Below are 6,235 nucleotides of genomic sequence, written 5' to 3'. Positions count from 1 at the left end.
AATAGTTTTTATCTTCTCCATGTCATAAAGTGAACCTCTTTTCCCCTTCTCCCTTAGTAATATTTCGTCAGGTTCAATTTCTCTTGCTGCTGAGAATTGAGTGTAAAGAAATAAAGTATAGGTCTGGATTTAGAAGAGACAGATAAGCTGCTCTGGCTGATTTGATTCTGATTTAAGCTGCCCTGTCATAGGATGCATAATTCTGTTTTGTCTCTTCCTGTCCATCTCACTCTATGAAACAAATATTTTAGAGATAGGGCAAAAGATCATAAAAGCATTTGAACTCCTGGGGAACTGCTAGAATCTGGGCTCATTGACCTCCGGCAGGTGCATGTCCTTGGGCTGGGTTTGGGTTATTATAGCCATTTGAAAATGAATGGAAGATTTCTCTCTCTCTCTCTCTCTCTGTTTCTCCCCCCCTCCCCCTTTCTAACTCTACTTTTCAAGTAAAAATAAAATTAATCTTTTTTTAATTGTCCAATGTAAGCTAACCATGTGGGTCTACTGCAGATACATATATACTCACTGTTTTTTTCAAGTTGTATCAATCCGTATGTGTTTATAGGTTTTGGTTAATTTGGGTGACTGCCTGGTGTCCAGTGAAGGTCTGGTGCCTAATAATTGCTAAGGAATGCCAAAAGTTCATAAAGAAAACTGTCCAAGGAATTTCTATCGAAATGTTACCCGTAATAGCATGCAAAGACAGTATATATGCAAACTGCTAAAGCTGTGATGATTTTGTGCTGAGTCAAGACTGACTGAAAACCTAAGAATGAGTAATTAAAGCATCTGGAGTTTGAAAATTACACTTGTTGGGTATTTTTACATCAACTCTTAATTCCATTGCATGACGATGTTTGTACACATTGTAAGCCACTTCTCTGAAATCTAACATATTCTTTTATGAGCATGAGAACCCCACAAACCACAGGCAAGAACTGTCTCTGAGAGTCGGACACACATCCTATACTGCGCCAGTTTATTCCAAGGATTTGGACTTGGAATTCAATGATGCCAGGCAGTTTTGCTTGGAAGTGTAAGAACTAACATAGCCGAATTTTGCAACACTCTTGGAGCAGCATAAAAACCCTTCTACAAACGCGAATGAAGGTATCAGGGAGAGCAGGAGAAAGCAACACTGTACGTGCCAAAGAAGGCTTGTAATTTAACCACTTTCTGAGGGCTTGATGTTGATCACCTCAGGGTTCTGATGCCTCCTGAAGCCTGACTGCATTTCTTCATATGAGGAACAAATAATCCTGTATCCTCAGGTAAACAACTTTTCTATTTAAACATGGATGAGTTTCTATAACCAAAGACTCTTCACTAAACATTGCTTGAATTTCTAATTCGCCCTTTAACGATCTATGTAAATGCTATAAAATGAAGTGAGTCTTGTTCTGTTCTTAATACATGCTTTCTTAAAATAATTTCAGTGATTTTGTATTCCCTTAGGAAAGAAAGCTGTAGATCTGGATATTCACATTTGCATTTATGTTTATTCGCCATGGCGTGCCCTAAGGCTGCATTCTGCTCTCAATGGTCGGTCTGCAAAGGATATAAAGAATTTCGTAGCCAGTGGATTCTGAATAGGTTTCATCACGATTAGAATGGTGAGACTGGCAGCAATTCAGACCTGTTGAACTATCAAAACTGCTTCAGCAGGACCCTTGGAGCGTGCCTCGCATTGGGGACCAGGAATGGGTGGGAGGCTGGATGGGGCTTTACCCTTTGTTTCTCCCCTGACCCCAGATACAAGGGGAAAAAATGATATTAGTGTGGAAACAATGGTATAACCCACTTTCCTGTAGCCTTTGACGCTCTGTACCCTAATTAACTAAGTAAGATTATTTAAACATAAATAAATAAATTAATTAAAATAAATCAATAATAAATCTTTTTAAAATGCAATGTCAAAAGTAAAATTTTTACTCGCTAGAATTAAGCAAAAATTAAACCACACAGAAGACACAAGTCATGACTTTGAAGACATTACAATGGAAAACATCCTACATTCCCAGAAGCAGAACTCCACGGACAAAGCCACAGCCCTGAGTTATATATCTGTCGCATACATGACTCAAGAACAGAACAAGCAAGAAGGGAAGGAACAAATAATTACCAAAATGTTCCAGAGTAAGTAGATATCTAGAAAACAAGCAACTAAAGTAAGAGTCAACACAATTGATGATATTGTTTCTGAGTTGGCCAAGCATAAAGCTTCTTCTGCCTAAATTCTATTGATGAGAAGATTTTTTAAAATTAGTTAGTTAGAATACGTCCTAAAAGACTCAAATTTATTGCATATTCTGAATTGGATGTTTTGAGCAATTATGATACATTTAGAAGTATAGTCTGACCCTATGCATAAAATTACCTGGTAATGGTTGCAGAAAGTATGTAACCCTAAGCTTACCTTAGAGCTACTTCCCGTCTATCTCATGGAAGGCTCCAGTCTGGTCTGCATTTTAATAGTACCTTCTAGCAGTGTTAAGAATCACCAACTGTGAAAAATACTGCCTTAAAGCAGTAAAACTTTTAAGATAGCCAGAAAAAGAAAAAGCAAAATTAAGAAAAATATCCCGATAAACTGTGCCATACTAAAAGTGATCTGATTTTGTTGAAAGCAAGTCAAATATATTAATATGATTCTATAAATATTACTAAAATGCTGACATACAGGTGGAAAACAACCTTTAAATCAAGGGATTCTGACGCATGATCAGAATTCAAAAAACAATGGTAGCACAAGCAAACACCAACTTTGTAACAGACAGATCAGACATACATACAGCTCTATCTTACAAGGCTACCACAAAATTTCATCTGTTCTTATTTTGGCAAATTATCAAGTTGAATAGTCTGGCAGCAATTACCACCAAATGCTGACTCCAGGTTTCTCTCTCAAGCTCATGAATCCCTGATTATTTGTGCCGTGGTACATCATCTAGCCTGTGATGCTAGAGGTGAGACCAAGACCAAGTACTGCTATTGAGCTCTGTGCACAAGCTCTCCTGAGCTCTCTGAAATATTCAAGTGGAACATGAGACTTTTTTCTTTCTTAGGATTTATTTATTTTTATTGGAAAGGCAGATATACAGAGAGGAGGAGAGACAGAGAAGAAGGTCTTCCATCTGATGATTCACTCCCCAAGTGACTGCAATGGCTGGAGCTGAATTGATCCGAAGCCAGGAACCTGCAGCCTCTTCCAGGTCTCCCTCATGGGGACAAGGTGCCAAGGCTTTAGGCCATCCTTGACTGCTTTCCCAAGCTGCAAGCAGGGAGCTGGATGGGAAGCCGGGCTGACAGGATTTGAACCGGTGCCCATATGGGATCCTGGTGTGTTCAAGACAAGGACTTTAACTGCTAGGTTATTACGCTGGGCCCGAGCCTTTTTTCTATTCTGCTTCCATGTTACCCCATGGAGTGGGATCTCATGGCTGGTGCTCCAGCAGCCACCTGAGTTCATGAGAAGGACAGGGCTGCTGAAGGAGAAGTCTCCGACAATTGTGGAGTTACTAGACCATTCCTGCAGTGACAAGCTCAAGAGTCGTCTCACGCTTGTTTTACTTGCTTTAAACCACTGTCATTTTTGTCCTTGTTTTACTTTTTTCCCTCTAGTTATTTTTTAAAAGTCGTTGTCTCAGTAAATACTCCAATATGTTTCTAAGTGTGAGAATTCCTGAGAGTAAGATGTGAGAACTAATGTCAAATAACCAGACCCCAAGGGCGGATTCGAGCACTCAGCCATTCCAGTACTCACCCATTCCAGCACTCAGCGATTCCAGCACTCACCCATTCTAGCACTCACTGGATGTCATTTTTGAGTACAGCTCTTTAACATTTTGGATAATCAATTTCCTTCTTTTCGTAAGGGTTCCAACAGAGCAGCAGGAGTTTTGTAAGTCACTATATATTACCCAGATATTGTAATAGCCCTCTAAATATATGTTATTGCTAATTACAAAATAGAGCTCATTGCCCTAAATCTAATACATTCTTATGATATAAAACATACAACTTGTACCAGAACACCTATATTAAATTCAATGTTTGCGTTTAATGCTAACAAAATTGGTTTTGTCTGTAGAGATGCCTGTTAAGAACCTGCACAGATCATCTTTTTGTCTGAAATTATCTTAGAACGTGAAGCAGCTCTTCAATATAATTTGTAAGATCTCCATCTCTTAGAGATGCTGGGCAAATGTAAGTGTTCATACTTAACTTCTTTCATGCATGAACACAAGCTTTATGAATTTATTACAGAGCTTTATGCAAAAACCAAGACCAGCACTAGGCCTAATGGAGGTTTTGGGGACACTCTGCCTGGGCTGGGGCACTGTGGGTATCCATGAAGACCAGGCCTGTGGTGGACTGGAGTGGACTGGACTGGTCACAGCACTTGCCAGTTCGCATGAGGAATGGTGCTAGGGTAGAACTAACCAGGCAGCTGCATGTCTTAACGTGACAGTGCACTAACTGTTGCCAAGTCAAGTCTGAGGTCACCCCAGGCAAGGTTTCTTGAGTGACTCCCCAGTGACATTGGCGGTTGGTCTCAAACTACAGCCAAAGGGAAAATCACAATGTAAGCGGTTTGACCTCGGAGTGCTTGTGTCAAAACTGAACCTCCTCCACTTCTGATGTCCATGCAGGGGACAGCAAGCCCAGATGCAAGTGGGGAAAATTATAGTAAGTCAACTGCCTTGTTAGAAGGTGGAAACCAGACAGGTTGGACCACTGTCATGGGCAGGCTTTGCAGCCAATCTGTAGGCGTGCGGATGCACTAAGGTGGAGTTTGTTAACCAAGAGACCTCAGAAAGGTTTTCTCAACTCTGGTGCAAACGAAGCTTACATGTCTCAAAGCAGTCAAAACGACCGAGATGACACTCGTATAACTTTCTTTCCCGCTTATGCTCTCCAAGGTGGCATCAAAGGACGGTCCTCCAGGCACAGGGGCTGGTGTAGTTTGAAGGCAAGGAGAACAACTTCCCCTACACCCCTAGCATTCGCAGGAAGAAAAAAAAGGAATGGAAAGAGAAACATTTTCCCACTCACCTTCCTTCATACCTCGACTCTCCTCTCCCTGATCAGAGGCCCACCTGGACATTCATCGATCTCAACCAGGTAAAACATACTAAAAGTAAAATTTAATGTTTTAAAAGCCTCTGTTCACCTCCTGTTTTTCTGTCTTCAGTAAAAGAACTCTCCAATTAGAAATTATACTGAATGGAGGCTTAATTTATTTTTTTTTTTTTACAAAAGAAGTTTAACTCAGTCATTAAGATTACAAGTTTCTTTCCATGTAGTCCTGAGTTCAAATCCATTCATGGTTTTAATTATTTTGTGTGCTTTACTTATTTATGGAATTATTTTTGAGTTTCAGTTTCTGTATTAGAAAGGGCAATAATATGATTTGTATGACTTTTAGTAACTTAACATAATATGAAATGTTTTCTTCAGTTCCCAGCAAGCAATTAGGGCTCAACATGGGTGCCTATTATCATTAAGATTCCTGCCCAAAATTGCTATGACAAGAAAAGACTTTTCCCATCATTAGCCTGAAAATGGAAAAATCTGTGAAACATATTACAAGCAGTGCATATTGGAATATGGCATTATTTTTGATATTTGCATCTGATATTCAGAGTATTTAGAGAAATGGTTCTGCATCTGTTCCTTTAGAATACGCGCTTCCCCCTAACACTTCCTTGACTCAGGACTGTGACGTCACAGAATGGGAGCCTCCAAAGTCATGCAACTTGGGCTGTGACTCTCAAACAGGAAAGCTTTATGAGAGTTCTCACCGTTTCTACTTCTTACAGTTTAAAGTGCCAATAAGCAGGAAACAATATGTGTTCCAAAACGTGTTGAACCAAGGCAAGTTGTAGAACAAGATTAAACGCCCCAAATTTGTGCACCGTCACAAATACTAAACGCTTGTGTGGCAAGTAGCATCCTAGACAGGCCAGCACCATCACCACTCTCCTGGCAACACCTGTTGGGGCTTGGATAATGTTCTTATACCTGGGATTGAGATAGTCTGGTCTCTTATGAATTGAATCAATTTGTATGTAAGATATACGTCATAGTAAAATGTATGCAAGCCAAATGCTATCAATGCTTATAGAATTTATAAAGTATAGGAAAACTAGAAACAAATTCATACATAATCATTAATATATACCTATGTTAATAAGATTAATATAAGCATGATTTTAAACAAAAAGTGAGACAC

Source organism: Ochotona curzoniae, unplaced genomic scaffold (assembly GCF_017591425.1).
Source record: "Ochotona curzoniae isolate NIBS_2020 unplaced genomic scaffold, NIBS_Ocur_1.0 contig_4504, whole genome shotgun sequence".
NCBI lineage: Eukaryota > Metazoa > Chordata > Mammalia > Lagomorpha > Ochotonidae > Ochotona > Ochotona curzoniae.
The sequence above is the reverse complement of the archived record's forward strand: the minus strand, read 5'-3'. Positions refer to the sequence as shown.